Consider the following 18,148-nt stretch of genomic DNA (forward strand, 5'->3'; position numbering starts at 1 on the left):
CCACAGTTCTCTTCATCTTGGTTAATGACAACTGCATCTTTCTACTTGCTCAGGCCAAAAATATTGATGCATCTTTGCCTCCTCACTCTCACATCCACACCCTGTTGGCTCTACATTTCTAAGTATTTCCTGAACCAACCACTTCTCACTACCTCCACTGCTACTACCCTGGTTTAAGTCACCTTTCTCTCATTTGGATCACTGGCAATAGTTAGTCTACCATCTGCTTAGACCCTTGACTGAATACGGCCTCTTCTCAACACATAAGCAGAACAATCCTTTGAAAATATAAGACTGAACACCCCATTCTCCTCGACAAAACTCTGCAATGATTCCCCATTGCTACTCAGAGTGAAAGCCACTGTCTTTGACATGGCCTATAAAGCCCAATCATGATCTCCCCATTTCTTCCTGTGGCTTCTTCTCTTGCCTATTGATCTTCTGGTTTTTAATTACAAACAGTCACTGACTTATTAGAGTTCGACTTATGATTTTTTTAACTTTACAATGGTGTGAAAGTGATAAACATAACTACATGAGATAGTCAACACTTTATTATAAAATAGGCTTTGTGTTAGAAGATTTTGCCCAGCTTACAGGCTAATGTAAGTGTTCTTAGTACATTTAAGGCAGGCTAGGCTAAGCTATGATGTTTGATGTTCAGTAGGTGTGTTAAATGCATTTTTAGCATAACGATATTTCAACTTAAAATGGATTGACCGTAATGTAATCCTGTCATGAGTTGAGGAGCACCTATATATGTGAACCATCAATACAGTGCACACCTATCCCTTGTATCTCTCAAACACTGACTATTGGTCTGTCCGATTGACTTCTGGACAATCACTTATTCTGATTGCACTACTGAAGTGCTCTAGTTTTCGCTGGCATTCCTGTTCCCTACTAGCCCTGCCCAGGATTCTACCTACCCATACTTCCAGATATTGTTACTGCTTCCCAGGACACGCACCTTACAACTAGAGTTGCTAGTACCCAATATGAAAATAGAGCAACTACATTAAATGAATAAAGCCCCTTCATACATGACAAATGAAAGAAATTAGACTACAGTCAAGTAATTGTCAGATTCGTTTTCTACACAGCTAATAGTGATCTAGCTGAAATCCAAAACTTTGTCACTCCTACACTTAACTACCTTTGGTGGTTACAAATGATCTGCGGAATAAAATCCAGGCTTCTTAACATGGTATAGGAAGTCCCCCCGATCTGGCTCCTGCCTACCTCTTCACATTCATCTCCGACTGCTCCCTGCGACTCAATCTCAGCATTCCAGCCACTCTGAAACAATCATAATTTATTTCCCATACCCTGCTGTTTCTTATTTCCTTGCCTCTGCTCACATCCTGAAATGCCTTTTTTATCTTCCTAACATGCTGTCTTTTTTTCTAGCCAATTTTCACCTGTCCTTTCAAATTCACCTCCAGCATAACCTTCCTCATGAAGCCATTTTCAACACCCCTATGCTGGCTTAGTTATTTTCTAAATGTTCTCATCATATTTCTATCACTGTGTTACATACTGCAGGGCAATCACCCTTCATGTACATGTCTCCTCCGTAGGAATGAAGTTCTTTGAGAACAGAGACTATCTTATTGTTGGTATCCCAGCACGAAACACAATGTCCATTGTATATCTAATGATTGTTGGATGGATTTGGGTGAAAACTATTAAATTACTGATAGTGGCCAGAGCAGTGGTCAGAATTTAATCCCTAGCACTGACATATCTAGAAGATGCTGATGAATTCTGATTGTACAAATTCCTTTCATGTCACTCCTGCAGCACCTAGTTCAGGGTTTGCCTGGTTCATAGCAACGCTAAGTGAATATTTTCTCAACTGAATTATCAAAACTGGTTATTTCTACTACTTTGTGTGTATCAGAGAGAGAGGTTGGGTAGAGAAGTCACTTAACCTCTCTAAGCGTATTTTTCCTCATTTATAAAAACAGTAATAATACTACCTATCTGGAAGGATAATTTCAATAATATATGAAAAGCCACTAACACAGCTTGGAACTGAGCAACCTTTTAAAATCACTATTAGGGTCCGGCCGGGCGTGGCTCAGCAGTTGAGCATCGACCTAGGATCCAGGAGATCAGGGTTTGATTCCCGGTCAGGGCACATGCCCGGGTTGCGGGCTCGATCCCCAATCGGGGGCATGCAGGAGGCAGCCGATCAATGACTCTCTCATCACTGATGTTTCTCTCTCTCTCTCCCTCTCCCTTCCTCTCTCTGAAATCAATAAAGACTTTAAAAAAATTAAAAATAAATAAAAAATAAAATAAAATCACTATTAGAGTGAATGATGATGATCAGATGTGGTCCTCTATACCTATGAATAAACCCTTTTCTGGAATTCAGATGTAAATTCAGTTTTGAATAGAACAAAACCAACCTGTTTTCTTTAATTTCAAAATATAACACCTTTCTACTGAAGATGAATGAATTGACCCATAATCTGGAGATAAATGGAAATTTTAAAAAGTCAGAGCACCAATGAGAGAAGCTTGCTGAACAAGCTTTATATATATTAAAATTAGAAATTGTATAATGTTTACCAAATTTCTGCTTCTCAGGCAACTGTCTTCATTCTATTTCAAGGGAGACAATAAAATGTCAAAATTCCACAGTTTTATGTTATTCTTATGTGTGATTTTGAAAAATAGGAGAGAAGAAAATGAACCATTTTTTCTTACCTTCTGGGCATCTGAACTGTCCTTTTCTGGAAGTGCGAGCTTTTTCTGAAACCATGTACAAACCTTTATACGCACGATCTCGAAAATAACTCCTGGAAAAATTAAAATAAAAAAGGTTGGTATTCAAGCATTCTGAGATGTCCAGGACTCTAGAAGGTCCCATAAGTATTATCTTCTAAAACATATTATCTTCTAATCCACCCGTCACAGCTCTTTTTAAATAAATAAAATAGCTTTGACATTGTTCTAGGTGAAATAGATTAACGTCTCACTCTGAAGTCTTCCTCATCTCATAACCACATGCAACACTGTCAGAAAAAAAAAATCCCCAATGCTGTCGGTGTCTTAGCAAGGGCAGCAGTGACTAAATAAAGTGAGGTACATGTCATAATGGGTATTTAACTGTGCTCAGAGCAACTTATGTTAGCAATAATGAAAGTTCATTTGTGAGACGTGTGGTGTTATACATAGTTTTTTTTTTACTTAAGAATCTTAAACAATCCTCTTTCATTTCACACAAAAAACACACACACAATTCTGCTGCTGCTGCTGCTACTAATAATAGTAATATTGGTAACTTACATGAAGCTGCCTATCTGTACATTTTTAGTTTCTCAGTGAATTGTAGACTGTAGATGTGTTTTTTGGAGGTGGGTAGCATGACTTCTTGAATGTGTTCTTCATACAGATATTTAGGCATATGTGTGTTTTAGGGTACCTGCAGTAAACCGATGACCTTTCCTGAAAACTTTAAAAAAATTTTGGATAGAATTATATTTCACTTTATTTTTTAATATTCCTAAAACTTGAAATCAAGTATAGTTTTGTAGCTTGAGTCCCTGTTCATAGGCAGAGAATAATTTCCCAAGACACAGAAGAAGATATGGTGACTTGATTACTTTTTTCAGATTGTTTCCATTACAATGTACCCTTCTTAAAGGGGGGCCTCCCTCCCACCGAGGTGGGCGCTAACTCATCTCTGACAATGGGTATACATTTTTAATTAAATGAGAAATTTTTAATTGAATGAGAAATCCCTGCCCCCTTTGGGACTGAAAGTGTTGATGGAATATTTCCATTTTTCAATCAGATGATATTAAATATTAATGCAGTTTTTGAATGTGTTCAGGCATGTTGTTTGGGTGTGTGTACATGTAAGTGTGCACATGTTTGTGAACAATTTTTTCCTAAAAGCTATGCAGAAAGTTTTGATCACAGTGTTTGTAATATAAAAAGTGTTGAAACATATGGTTTAGCAAATTTTGGTACATCCACCACGTGGTGGATGGAACATGATGAAGTCATTCCCAGTGATAAGGCTTAGGTGAGCTTTAGTGTGGGAGATGAGGCAAGATTAAATGTGAGGAAAATACTGGATACAAAACTGAGTATATGTGGGGAAAATGTACTACAAAAGGTCTTAAAGAAATGCTATAATATCAGCAAGGATTGGGTAGTGGGGCAATCAGTGGTTTCGACTATAGTGTTTTCCACACATGACTGAGAACTGTAGGCTACTTTGCGCTGAGGAAAAGGAATTTAGGATCATGATGTCCCAGGTGCCAGCGTATGCTTCCAAGAGGTTTACTTGGTCATTAAGGCAGTTGACAAAGTAAGGGATACACTGTAAGTTTTTCAACAGTATTCTAAGACACTTTTAGAATTTTTCTGTTGGAAACAAAATTTAATCAAACATTAAATGAAATATAATCTGAAATCAGTAATGTTTTTAGAAAACGTTATAATGAGTGAAAAGTGCAGTAGAATTATGCTTCAGGTGCTACTAGAAATAACATTTTTGAATCATACATACCATGTCAGGCTTTAATTTCCCCACCTTATCTCAGAGTGAGACCCAGAATTTTTTTTAGGAGAATCCTAAGGACTCCACATCACCTAAGGCGAATCTAGGCACTGTCACTTCAGAAATGCCAACCATTTCTGAGAGAGAGCAAAGTGACCTTAAGTATCATGTGTTTCTTTTGTTTTTGTTTCACAAAGAATGTCAAATCTGCCCTCCCCCTACCACATTTCCAGGTATTGTTAAATCTGCATCTCTGCACTTAGTAGGTAACCTACAATAAGTATACTCTTTAAGTATTTGCCAGGATGCATAGTGTCAAACTCACTATCACTCCTTGTGGAGCAAAAACTGCCTGAGAGGAACAGTATGTACTTATAGAGGATTACATAAAGGAAAGACCATTAATTGGTTTCTTTTCATTGGTTTTTGATCTTGCTGTTTGTTTTTTGTTTTTGAGATTTGATGAAAGTTGTGAATTTTTTCCCATAGAAAATTGGACAAAGAAATGTATTTAAAATGTTAAGGAATTTATAACCCCAAAATGCCTCTTCCTCCTTGGTTGTAGTTCCATGTTTTTCATTACTTTGAATATTTCTTGCCACTCCCTTCTGGCCTGCAATGCTTCTGTTGAGAAATCAGCTGACAGCCTTATGGTAGCTCCTTGTAGGTAACTAACTGCTTTTCTCTTGCTGCTTTGTTGTTGTTGTTAACCCTCACCCGAGGATATTTTTTCTATTGATTTTTTAAGAGAGAGTGAAAGGGAGGGGGGGAGATAGAGAAACATCAATGTGACAGAGACACATCGATTGGTTACCTCCCACACCAGCTCTGACCAGGGCTGGGGACTGAACCTGCAACCCAGGTATGTGCCCTTGACCGGAAATCAAACCTGTGACCTGTCGGTGCAAGGGCTGATGCTGTAACGACTGAGCCACACTGGCCAAGGCTCTTGCTGCTTTTAAGATTCTCTCTTTGTCTTTAAGCTTTTGAATGTTATTATGATGTGTCTTGTTGTGGGTCTCTTTGGGTTCATCCTCTTTAGGGCCCTCTGTGCTTCCTGGATTTGTGTGTCCTTTCCCTTCATTAGATTAGAGAAGTTTTCTGTCATTTACTTTTTCAAATAGGTTTTTAATTTCTTGCTCTCTCTCTTTTCCTTCCAGCACCCCCATGATGCATATGTTGATATGCTTGAAGTGGTCCCAGAGGCTCCTTACATTGACCTCATTTTTTGGATTTTTCTCCTTTTGCTGTTCTGATTGGGTGTTTTTTGCTTCCTCATATTCCAAATTGCTGATTTGATCCTTGGCTTCATCTACTCTGCTGGTTGATTCCCTGTAAATTATTTTTCATTTCAGTTAGTGTCACTTTCATTTCTGACTGGTTCTTTTATATGGTTTCCATGTCCTTTTTTATGCTGTTGAAGTTCTCACTAACCACTACTCTTCCTTTAAGTTCATTGAGCATCATTATAACTCAATTTTGAACTCTGCCTCTAATAGATTGCATGTCTCCGTTTTGTTAAGTTCTTTTACTGGAGTTTGTTCTGTTCTTTCATCTGGGACATGTTTCTTTGTCTCTTCATTTTAGCAGCCTCCTTGTGTTTGTTTCTATGTATTAGGAAGAGCTGCTGTGTCTCCTGGGCTTGGTAGAGTGGCCTAATGTAGTAGGTGTTTGTAGGGTCCAGTGGCACAGCCTCCCCATTCACCTGAGCTGGGCACTCCAGGAGTGCCCCTCCCCACCACCCTGTGTGGGCTGTGTACACCCTCCCATCACAGTTGAGCCTTGATTTCGATTGGCACATCAATGGGAAGGACTTGCCTCCAGGCTGATTGGCTGCAAGGACTGGCTGCTATTAGCATGGTGGGTCAGCTGTGCAGGTGCTCAACCCAAGGAGGAGGACTTACTTTAGCAAGACTTACCTCAGCAGAGCTCTGGTGCCCACTGAGTCTACCTCTTGAGTATGTTGCTTGTGGAGGTGGTTGGGTGGTGCTTCGATGTGGTCTGAAGTTATCTACCAGGTGCACTGGCTCTGGGGCCTCCTGGGAAGTTCAGGCCAAGGTCTACTGCTAGGGGTCACCTGGCATGAGCTGCAAACCAATCTGTAGATGGCTGCTACTTGTGCTGGGCTTAGAGGTACCCAGGAGAGGCCAAGTTGAGAGTGAAGGCTGGCTGCCACTAGTGCTAGGCCTGGAACCACTTAGTGAGTGGTATGGGTTAGGGAGAGGCTAGATGCTGCTTATTTGTGAGATTTTAGGAAAGTCTAAAGCATAAGCTAAGTTAGGCCATTCTTATGAAAAAGCTCCTGGAAACAGCTTGGGTGGTCCTGAAAGTTGGGTGGGGGGGTCTCAGGGAATCACTAGGGTGGAGTTAATGGTGTTGGCCAGGTTGATGAAAACTCAGGTATGGTACCCACCCGCCTGATCTGTGGGTGGAGTGTTCAGAAAAGGAACAGCGGCCTCTGCTAGCACTTTAGTTTGGGAGAAAGCTACCCCTCCAGATCTTGCCTTGATGCCAGACAATTCAGTTCATCCCCATATGTCCTTGGTGCCTTTTGAGTTGCTGCCCCAGTGCTGAAGCTCAGAGGGAGTGAGTCCGAGTAAGTCTATGTAGGGGCCCTTTAAAGGAACACTTGGGGCTCCAGCCACCTTCCGTCTTACTCAGTCACAATCCCTGCTGGTTTTTACAGCCAGAAGTTATGGCAGCTTTTCTCCCTGACACTGGAACCCTGGGCTGGGAGGCCTGGTGTGGGGCTGGGACCCCTCGCTCCTCAGGCGGGACCTCCAAAGCTGAGATAGCCCTCCCAATTTTTATCCATCACATGTGGGTGAGGGACCAGCTCATTCTGTGTCTCCGCCCCTCCTACTAGTCTCCATGTGGCTTCTTTATATGCCTTAGTTGTAGGACTTGTGTTCAGCTAGATTTCAGGTGGTTCTAAATGATGGTTGTTCTGTGGTTTAATTGTAATTTTGACATGGTTGTGGGACGATGCCGTTACCACATTTACCTACTCTACTATGTTGACTGCCCTTGCTGTGAGAATGTTGCTAAAAATGTGGATTCAGCCGTTCTTTCATCATTTGGAAAACATTTGAGTAGCTTCTTTGTACCACATAGACTCTTTAGAAGCTACTCCTTGGACTCTAGGACCTGTGGAAGCAAGTATTGGGGACATCTGAACCCATCTAGGAAGCACCAAGAAAGGTTTCATTGAAGGATCAGCAAAAGTTAGCTAAGAAAGAGGTTAGGAAAAAGGGGAGTTGAAGGTCAGAGGACAACAGAGAACCAGAAGTTTTGGAACCAAAGTGCTATTCTGTCTTACAAATACAGAGGATTTGATGGCATACATTTTACCTTTTAACCTCAGTCCTACCTTTGAGAGGTGTTCAGTCTTCTATATCTTGCTATATTGTATGTCTTTTTTGTGAAATGTTGTAAATTCTTTTAGCTACACATCGATTGAGGTGTATACATAAAAACAAACTGACAATTTTAGAGATGCTTCTTTCCAAATTGTTGTAGTTTGTTCATGAAATATATGCCTTAGTATCTATAATAAGTGCCTTCTATACAAATAGAAAGCTAAAATGGGGAAAGAGCAGACAGAGGACTGCCATAAAACTATGTAGAAAATGCTTTTTGTAAAAAAACAAATGTTTGCCTAAGGCTGTTATAACTGTGGGATGGAGCCTCGATAATAGATCTTGCTTCAAGGAGCCTGCAAACACTGTTGGATTCATAAAGCCAGTTCTAGAAGCAGCAGGAAGTAAGGACTAGGCTATGTGTCAAAATCATTCTAAACTATTCTAAAGCTCTAGGCTAAGCTTGGGTCTAATTTCTTAAGTGGCTGCAAGGCTTTCTGCCTGGAGTTTTGTAAAGCTATCTTACCTAATCTCTGCTGATGACTATGAAATGGAAATCTAAACCCAGCTGTTACTGTACTTGCTGTGTTAGAAATAGATACAGTAGTAAGAAGGTACCTGAGAAACAATATTATGTGGTTTTTAGGAAGGTAAGAATATAGATTTCATTACCTATTTTATATTCTGAATTTACAGAGCCTGAATTGATTCAAATGAAGACGGAGACTTGATTATATCTACTGTACTGAGAAACTACAAAGAAGCCCAAGAATATGGCTCTTTTGGCACAGCTGAGATGTTGAATTACTCTGATAATGGAAACCTGCTCTCTGTTGTGACCAGTGGAGGCATTCTGTTTCAGATTTGCTAATTAGAGTTAAATTTACAAAGTGCAAGATAAATTCCTGTAGCCAAAAGCAGCCTCATAGAGAGTTTAATCTAGAGATTCCAACTGAAGACTCTCTAGGTCTAGAATAATAAATGAGATTTGATTCCCTGGCCACAGGTTGTTTCGGAAAGTCATAGTCATGTAGGATCCATTCCAGGGTACAAGCATGATTTGACCACACAAAAAAATCCATCAGCATAATTCAGCTAGTGAACAGTAATTTCACTTCCACATATTAACCCTTGAGAAATTCCAACTTTTCTGAAATGACACAGAATGCTATAGTGAAGACCTTTTTACGGGACTCTTTGTACTCTTGGGTGAAACAATCTAAATACCCATCAACAAAAGAATAGGTTTTTTAAAAAAATGTGTTATTTATCTTGTGGAATATTATACAGCAATCAAAACAAGTAAAGTTACATATGCCTATATTTATAAATCTCAAATACATGAATTATAATTTAAAATATATTATTGATAAAACATTGTGTAAAATTGTAAAACATGCCAGTTAATCCTATACAATGTTTATGGATATGTGTGTCTATGTGGTAACAATATAAGTGGGAAGAGTATACACAGCAGCTTCTGGATCGTGGTTACTCCTGGTGAGGGAGTACGGAGAATGAAGTAGGAAAGCTTTACCTCTTTATCACCCCTCCTCCAACTTTATTAAGACATAGCTGAAGTACAATAATGTATACTCTATGTGTGCGTGTATATATATATATGCAATTTGATAAGTTTTGATAGATGTGTACTCCCAGGAAACCATCACCAGAGTCAAGATAATGAACATTTCCACCACCTCCGCAAGTTTGCGTGTCTTCCTTTGTAATCCAGCCATCTCCACCCACATCCCCGGGTAGCCACAGAACTGCCGTCACTCTAGATTAGTTTGAATTTTCTAGTGGAATAAAAAATATGTTTTTTGCCTGGCTTATTTCAGAGTAATGGTTTGAAATTCATTTATATTATGACTATTTATAATCATATTGACGAGTAGTATTCCATGGCGTTTATCCATCCACCTGCTGATGGACACTTTGATTGCTCCTACACTTGTGTACAAGTCTCCGTATGGAAATACGTTTCTGTTTAATTTGGAATGCTATTTGGGAGAACTGGATCTTTGCAGTAGGTACATATTTCACTTGTTAAGAGGCTCCCTGGCTGTTTCCCCAGTGGCTGCACCCTCCACATTCCACCAGTGTGAGTGCTCCAGAGGCTCCACATTCGTGTCCACACACAGAGAGGTCTGCTTAATTTTAGCTGCTCTAACTGGTAGGTGGTGGTGGCAACATTTTTTTTGGGAGGGGTGGGGGGAGAATTACATTAAAATCCAGCTTTCCTATTTTTACTGGAAAAAAATAAGAAAGGACGAACTGGTAACATTGGGTCCATATTCTTATGTGATAACAGTGTCTGGAGCGGAGGAGTCTCAGCATCGCTGCAGGCCCAGCTGAAGAGTCAGGTGCTCTCATTTCTCCTGCAGCCCCAACTACTCCAGTGTCACCCAAGCATTAAGACCCAATGCCATTTGTCATTACATTTGTGTTATTGTTTACCTGAGAGTAGTGGGATATTTCTCTCACACTGAATTATCGAAAAGTGGCTATTTCTATGTCTTCTAAGAAGCCAGAGCAATTCTGAGGAAAGTTAAGTGTGTCAAAAATGACTTTCGGCATGTTTTAAAATCTGCCTCAAGTGCCTGCCTGTTAATGACCACAGTGTTCCTCAGCTGGGGTGCCAACAACTGAGACGTGATGCCCTTGTGGCAGCATTAATCATCCAGTCGTCCACCGTAAGGCTGCATCTCTATGATCTGGGGATGAGGGATGGTGGGGCAGGAGGAAGAGGTTGACAGGGAGAGGTAAGGGGGAAAGGAACGTCTAAAAAATGTTGCTGCTTAAAAGGCACTTTTTCTGCTCTTAGGTCAGGGTGCCAGAGTTCACAATGCAGACGGCAGCAGCGGAGTACTTGCAAAGCCCACTCAGAACACCCCTGGAGCAGCACTGGGCTGTGGCTGTCTCTCTCATCAGCCAAGGAACAAAGGAAGCCCTCCCGTGCAGTGTTGGCCCAGAGGCTGCCACTCTGACACCCCTCTGGCAAGGGTTGTGTTAACTGAAAAGCTTGAGCTGATCCTCTTAGTTTCAAGGGAGCACTTGGGCCAAAGGAATGCTAAAGTCCAGCAATACTGACAGAGCTTAGAGGAAACAAAAATTCCCCTCCCCTCAAAAAATCCCAAGGGCCCCAGTTTTAGCACTGTAGGTCTGATGCCACTCTCTGGGTGACTCACAGCCCCGGGAAGAAGCGCAGGCTAGTGTGTCAGAGCTGACCCCTGTATCCCCCCAAATGATAGCTGCTATAGTTGAAGCCACAGGCAGAGTCAGAACCCACGATTTATATTCGCTGAGGAATGGAAATTGTTATTTGTTATGACTCCTGTGTCAAAACCAGTTTGATTTCCATAAATTTCGCTTTTCTTAAAAGAGAATCAAAGTAACTGAAACAGGCAGGCCTTCCGCAGAATCTCACAGGAAATGTTCAGTAAAATAAAAGAAGGGGCATGTTGATGAGAGCAGACAAAGATTGCAGGATATAATCACAGAGTGGATGTAAATGTTACCACGTAATTACCTGAGGCCAGATGGTAAAGCAAACCATCTGCAATGGCCAAGGAGTAGAGTTTGTCAGATGTCTTGCTACATCTGGAGACAGCATGGGTGGGAGCCAGGGAAACTGGGTTTCTGCCTCTTTCACTGACTGTGTGACCTTGGAGAGGTTATGTCACCTTTCAGCCTCAGTTCCTCATCACCTTGAGGACCACGTAGAGACCAGTCTTCTGGGAGATTACAGTGGGGTCACCCTGGCCACCACGTGGCCCGGCTCCGGAGGCACCGTTCAGACTATAGTCTATGTGCACGGCCCACATTGGAGTTGCGTGACATGGTGGTGCTCAGACCTCCCTTTTCTTTCTTTTAAAATCCTCACCCGAGGATATTTTTCCATTGCTTTTCAGAGAGACTGGGGCAGAGAGAGAGAAACACATCAATGTGAGACACACACATCAATAGGTTGCCTTCTGCATGTGCCCGGAGCAGGGCCCGGGATAGTTTGTGCCCTTGGCCAGAATCGAACCTGGGACCCTTCAGTCTGCGGGCTGATACTCTAACCACTGAGTCAAACTTGCTAGGGCCAGACCTCCCTTTTCTAGCAGCAGTAGCCTTGGAGTTCTGACTCGACACCAGGTGTCTAGCTAGCAGCACGGGGGATCCCCAAACCTTCCTTCAAGGATAAGCTCTGCCTTCTTTTTGCTTAAAAAATTTAGATGATGTGTGTAATTTCACAGATCTAAAATGCCTTGTCCATCCTGACCTATGTTGGGCACTCTTCGTATTTGTCTTAGTCTGTTTGGGCTGCTATAACAAAAACACCACAGACTGGGTGACTTATAAACAACAGAATGTATTTCTCACACTCCTGGACGCTAGAAGTCTGAGCCCAGGGTAACCACATAGTAGGTTCTGTGTCTGGTGAAGACCTGTTCCCTGGTTCATAAACAGCTGTCTTCTTGCTGTCTCCTTGCCTGGCGGAAGGGGCAATGCAGGGCTCTGGAGTCTCTTTCATAAGGACACTAATCCCATTCATGAGGGTTCCACCCTTATGACCTAAGCACCTCCCAAGGTCTTACCTTCTGAAACCATCACACTGGGGGTTAGATTTCAACGTATGAATTTAGGAGGGTGCAAACTTTCATACCATAGCAATTGCTGACATGTTCATGCTGCACAAAACACAGATAGTGGGGGCTGAGAGCGTGACAATAGACGCTGCTATGAAAAGACAAGAAAAGATAAAAGCAGCAGCAGCTCCGTCTCAATACATATTAGTTGGAAGACAGCACTGTCTTCACTGGTCGGCGGAGTGGGTGAGTTGAGAAGCAGCGTGTGCATTTGAGTGGACTTGCGTGAGCATTGCTCTGACTTGACTGTGGTGTCCTTCCATTGATTCCACTAAGTGTACAGCACTATTCTGTGGGTCAGGTATGTAAAATGTTGGTGCTTTTTTAAAAAAAACTGAATTATACTTATGTTTCTACAGTAGTTTACAAATGGCTCCTTGAGGCCCTTTTAGTGTTTTGGTTCTATGAAATTCATATGAAACAGCAACTTGGAAAGCAGTGTATCTTCACGGAGTTCACTTTGTTTTATTCTGTTCATCGGCTATAACAACAGTAAACACAGTGCAGGGAGGGGGAGGGCCTCAGGAGGTGGGCGGAAGCCTAGAAATGGACTGGAACCCAACAGCCACTCTTTTCCATTAAATCCATTGTCTTTCTGTCACACCTTTAGTTCTTTTTCATCATTTGTCTCTCTTTTGCCTCATTTATCTCCATTATTTTCTTTTCTTCTCTCTCTGCATCCCATAACTCACTCCACTTTTTCTTTCTCCTCTCCCTTAATCCCAGTGTACTGTCCAATTTAATGGTGTTCTGGTGGCGTCAGAGCCTGAACCGAGTGATCAGATCTATCACCCAGGGTAGCAATCTAAGTCGGGGCAGTGACCTCTCCCATGTGGGTTTGTGGTCTGAAATGTCTCCCAGACCCAGTCCTGGGCCTTTCTGTATGACCCTGGGGGGCAGAGAGTGGACATGAATGGGTGATCCACATACTCAGGAGGCCTGTTCCAGGGAAGGAGCAGCTACGGGGAATCCTCTACCCCAGCACTGAACAGGCTCTGCCCTCTTTTGGTCTGAGCCCTAAGATGCAGACCAAACGGAGTCGGATTCTTTTCCCTCAAGAGTAGGGGTGAATCCTGTGGCATTAGGAGACCCCAATCCTGCCTGGAGTCCCAGATCTGAAGAAGCAAAATTTTCAAACTGAATGACTGTGGTGACCATAGTTAGCAATGCTGTACTGTGTGCCTGGAAGTTGCTGTGAGTAGAGCATTAATGTTCTCACTGTAACAACAAAACTAATTTTGTGAGGTAAAGGATGTGATAACTAACCTTATTGTGGTAAACATTTTATAGTACATAGGTGTATCAAATCCTCACAGTGTACACTGTAAACTTACATCATGTTACGTGCCAATTATATGTCAGTAAAGCTGGGAGGCGCGGGATAGGTACCCATGAGCTCTGTACACATGAGCTCTGTAATCTCCTACTGAAGGGAGAGGCTGCTTGCCTTGAATTTCCCTGGAGTATTCTCCAGGGGGTGGGGGAGCACCTAATTCTAGTACCCCCCCCCCCCCCCCCGAGCTCCCACAACCTCTCTACTTCTCTTCAGTCTGGGTCTTCCTCTGGTTACTCCATCAGACTCACTGGGTGTGATTGGCCTTCTCTGACCCAGGCTACTACTCTGGGTAAATGCTGGGTGTGGTTCAAGTTTCCTCAGAACTTTGGCCAAAGAAAGTTATGTGTGGCTGGGGCCCTCTGGTTGGGCCCCATTTGACCAGGAGTTTACTTCTGGGGATCTTCAAATGAAGATCCTGAGACTCAGAGAATTCAAGTAACTTGACTAACATCATATGGCTAGTTGCAGACCTAGGATTTGAACATAAATTTTCTGGTTCCAAAGTTTATTTCTTTCTTCTATACCACACTATTCAGCTCACTAACCAAAGTCCATTCCCAAACATATTAAGTTGCTTGAAACATAGCTATATATTCACTAAGAAATAAAATCAAAGGGAACACTGCCTGTTGCTATTTTTGAATTTACATACAAGTGTAGGAATATCTCACCTTCTTTTTTCTTAAATTATCCTTTATGTAAATATGATAGAGCTCCATTAGCAAGTGATGAAGATGAAATAATGTGCAGGTTGTGTCAGCCAGGATGTACACTAATCTACACGTGATACACTGATAAAATTGGTTTCCCCACTAAAACAATTTGCAAATATTTCCTGCCCTTTTGACATTCAACATAAGCTCTTACTTTGGTAGAAAAGCCCACAGATTCACTGTCCAATCTTATAGGATTCATAACTGTGTTCCAACCTTATGAAAAACTTGGATAAGACTCTGGGGAACAAGGAGAGGCCAGGGGTCATGGTGGTGACTGGAAATCCCAAATCCAGTTTCCACCCTCCCAGGTTTAGCTTTTCTTTTATCTTGTTTCCTTGCGCCCCCTTGTGGTCATAAATGAAGTGAGCACTCGGAAGGGCCATTGTAAACTACAGGTTCTAGATTCCAGAGGCATTTCCCAATTTTTGGTGGGAATTCCCCATGGAACAAAACTCTCCTCATAAATCTACATACTTCCCCACCTTATAAAAGTGAGTTTAAATTTCTAATTATAACACAGATACATGTTTCAAAGCTTTAGAAATTGAAAAATAGAGAAAAGTGTGAAGAAAATAAAAATAACAAGTACTCTGGCCTGGCAGAGGTAGTAACTGTCAAATTTTGTTAAATATTCCTAATTTTTATATGCAGGTATATATACACATACATATACATATAGCATTTATTTGTTTAATATACAACATAATTAATCTATCACCAGCTCCTGAACTAGCCATTACTAATGCCTGCGTCTCTCCATGTGCCCGTCTTCTGCCCAATCTGGATCTCTGTCTGCTGCCCCATCAGAGGTAAACACTGATGTTTATAATTATAATTTCCTTGCTTCTTCTTAAAGCAAAACTCACACACACAGAGACACACACACAGGATTACACTGTACTTATGTTTCCTTTTTCCCCACTGAACCTTTCCCCCAGATCATCAGATATTATCAGAACACAAGGCTGTACAATAGCCCAGAACATGAGTGTATTATAGTTTAATTAATGAATCTTCTAAATGTTGGTTGTTTAAAATTTTTTGCTACTCTAAATCATTCAGGCTATTCAAGATAAATCTTTGCATAAATCTATGACTATTTCTTTGAGATGCGTCCTTAAGACATGGAATTTCAGGGTATGATGTATTAAGTCTTTGATCACTCTGTCCCTCTGCACTGGGAGCCGTTCTCCTCCTGTCCACCTGGGTCATTCAACATCACTTTTCGGAGGAGCTTTCAGTCTCTTCCCTATGCAGTTAGGTGCTTTTACTGCTGGGTTCCTGTGATCTGCTGCCTTCTTGTAGAAACACAGGCACATGACTTGTACTTCTCCTTCAAAAATGCCTTTAGCCACCCAGTAACTAGGGGATCCTCACTCCTCAGAATTTTGGAGTCCCTGAAAACAAGCAAGTGGGCCCTTTTTCTTTAAAGAAACAGGGAAGTAACACCACTGGCTACAGAATCTTTAATTTTTCTTACACCTAGGGTAATTGAGCTACCAATTCTCCACAGTGGGGCTTCTGTTCTTTCTTGTTTTCTTTTTTTCATTTCTGAGGCTAAAAGTATATTAACCTTCTGAAATTTTCTCCCAAAAAGGCAACATAGGCAGATCAGCAGGTTATCTTGACTAGAGCAGGTGACCTGTGTTGGGAACTTGCCCACTAGGTGACACCATCTTCATGGGCTTCTTGACCCACATGGCACTGACATGTTGAATGTTTCCTCATACCTCGGCTCTGAGCATGGTGCCCTGTACATAATTAGCATTTAGCAAATGTCTCACAAATGAAGGAGTCTAAAGTCCCTTCCCTGCTCTAAAATTCTGATTCTAGAGATTTTTATAGGAGAAGAATGCCATGCTGTTAGGATTTGGACTGAGAACATATTTTCTACACTTCCCAAGGGTTTAGATCCCAGCGTAGGTAGGGAAGTGAGAACTGGCTGTAATTTGAAGTGGCCGAGGTCAGAGACTTGATATGGACATTGAGTATTAACCTGGATCTCATTAAGTTGACAGGGCCAGAGAGATAGGAAACTAAGGATGGATTCCCTTTGCAGTTTTCCTTAACCATTTCTTTCATCACTTTCCTGAATCAGGTAGGGGAAAAGAGGAAGTCTCTCTGCAAGACCTGGGACGGGTGGTGTCAGGTCCTTTCAGAAAAAAAGATCTTTGAATAACAGAAACCATCTTTGGATAGCAGAAGCCAAAGGAAGGGATGTTGCCAGATTCCCATTCAAAGTGCTCCTTACAGCCTTTAATGGCCTGCTGTACCCAACAAAAACCAGGTCTGTGCCAAAATAAAGCTGAAGTTGTGGCCCTAATATTCATATATATATATATATATATATATATATATATATATATGAATAAATGTGGTTTTGCTTGTACAGTTTTTAAAGTCTTATTGCATATTAATTTTCATCTGTGTTAGTAACTAGTGAACATTTTTCATATGCCAGGAAGATTGTTTTGTGCGATGAATAACATTATTTCATTTAGTATTCACTATAATATTCTGAAGTAGATCTTATTTTATTTTTTTTGTTAATCTTCACCTAAGGATATTTTTTCCATTGATTTTTAGAGATTGGGAGGGAGGGAAGAGGGAGAGAGAGAGAGAAAGAGAGAGAAACACAACAATTGGTTGCCTCAAACCTGTAACCCAGGTAGGTAACCTTGACCGGGAATTGAACCGGTGACCCTTCCATGCATTGGCTAACACTCTTAAGTACTGAGCCACACTAGCCAGGGCTGACATAAATCTTATTTAGTTTGTTCCACAGATGTAGAAACAGGCAGAGAGGTTAAGTTGCTTGTCTAATACCACAAAGTTGGCCGATCTGAGATACAAACCCAGCCTCTTTTGACTCCAAAGCTCATTTTATTTAGCTTACTAAGTCATAGTGCTTTGCTTATGACATTCATCATATTTTGCCTCATTTGGCAGGCACTTGTCCAAGTTCTGCATTATGAGTCATTTGGGAGCATTTATCTTCCTTCTCTCTTATTTGCCTGAAATGCCTTACACACAGCAGGAAAATACTGATATTTGCCACTGATTCAAGCAGCAACATGGTCTGGGAACCGAACATCACAGACTGTGTGTGGGTTCTCCTCAACTTTTTATTTAGACAATTTTAAACTTACAGGAAAGTTTCAAGAATAATGCAATGAACACCCATATATCTTCTACCTAGATTCACCAATTGTTAACATTTTGCACACTTGCTTTTTTCTCTTTTTTTTCCTTGACCATTTGAGTAAGTTGCAGACACATGCTATTTCCCTCCTAAATACTTTAGCATGTATCTCCTAAAAACAATGCCGTCTGCATAACCAAGATGCAATTATCACCCTCAGAAAATTTTACATTGTTGCAATTCTAATATAGCCGACATTCAAATTTTTCCAGTTGTCCCAATAAAGTTTTTCAATAGCTACCCTCCAGCCCCGCCCTGGGTCCAATTTGGGATCACGTTGCTTTTAGTAACATATTTTTCGTTTCCTTTAATTTAGAACAGTTCGCAAGTCTTTTTCTTAATCTTTCATGACATTTACATGTTTTTTTTTGGTTTG

At 41.2% G+C, this 18,148-nt stretch overlaps 1 protein-coding gene across 2 annotated transcripts in view; it reads right to left on the bottom strand.

The window, feature by feature from the left end:
- CCDC168 (coiled-coil domain containing 168) overlaps nucleotides 1-18,148 on the bottom strand; it is a 33,192-nt gene that overhangs the window by 13,909 nt on the left and 1,135 nt on the right. Inside the window, exons 2-3 of one of the 2 annotated variants that reach the window (XM_081128336.1) lie at nucleotides 2,719-2,810; nucleotides 2,581-2,613 (exon numbers count right to left, since the gene is read on the bottom strand). The gene's annotated coding sequence lies outside the window, so the exon portion shown is untranslated. The remainder of the gene's footprint in view (nucleotides 1-2,580; nucleotides 2,614-2,718; nucleotides 2,811-18,148) is intronic. The other variant, XM_081128335.1, reaches the window with a different exon arrangement.

This window comes from Miniopterus schreibersii (assembly GCF_964146895.1).
Source record: "Miniopterus schreibersii genome assembly, chromosome: 2".
NCBI lineage: Eukaryota > Metazoa > Chordata > Mammalia > Chiroptera > Miniopteridae > Miniopterus > Miniopterus schreibersii.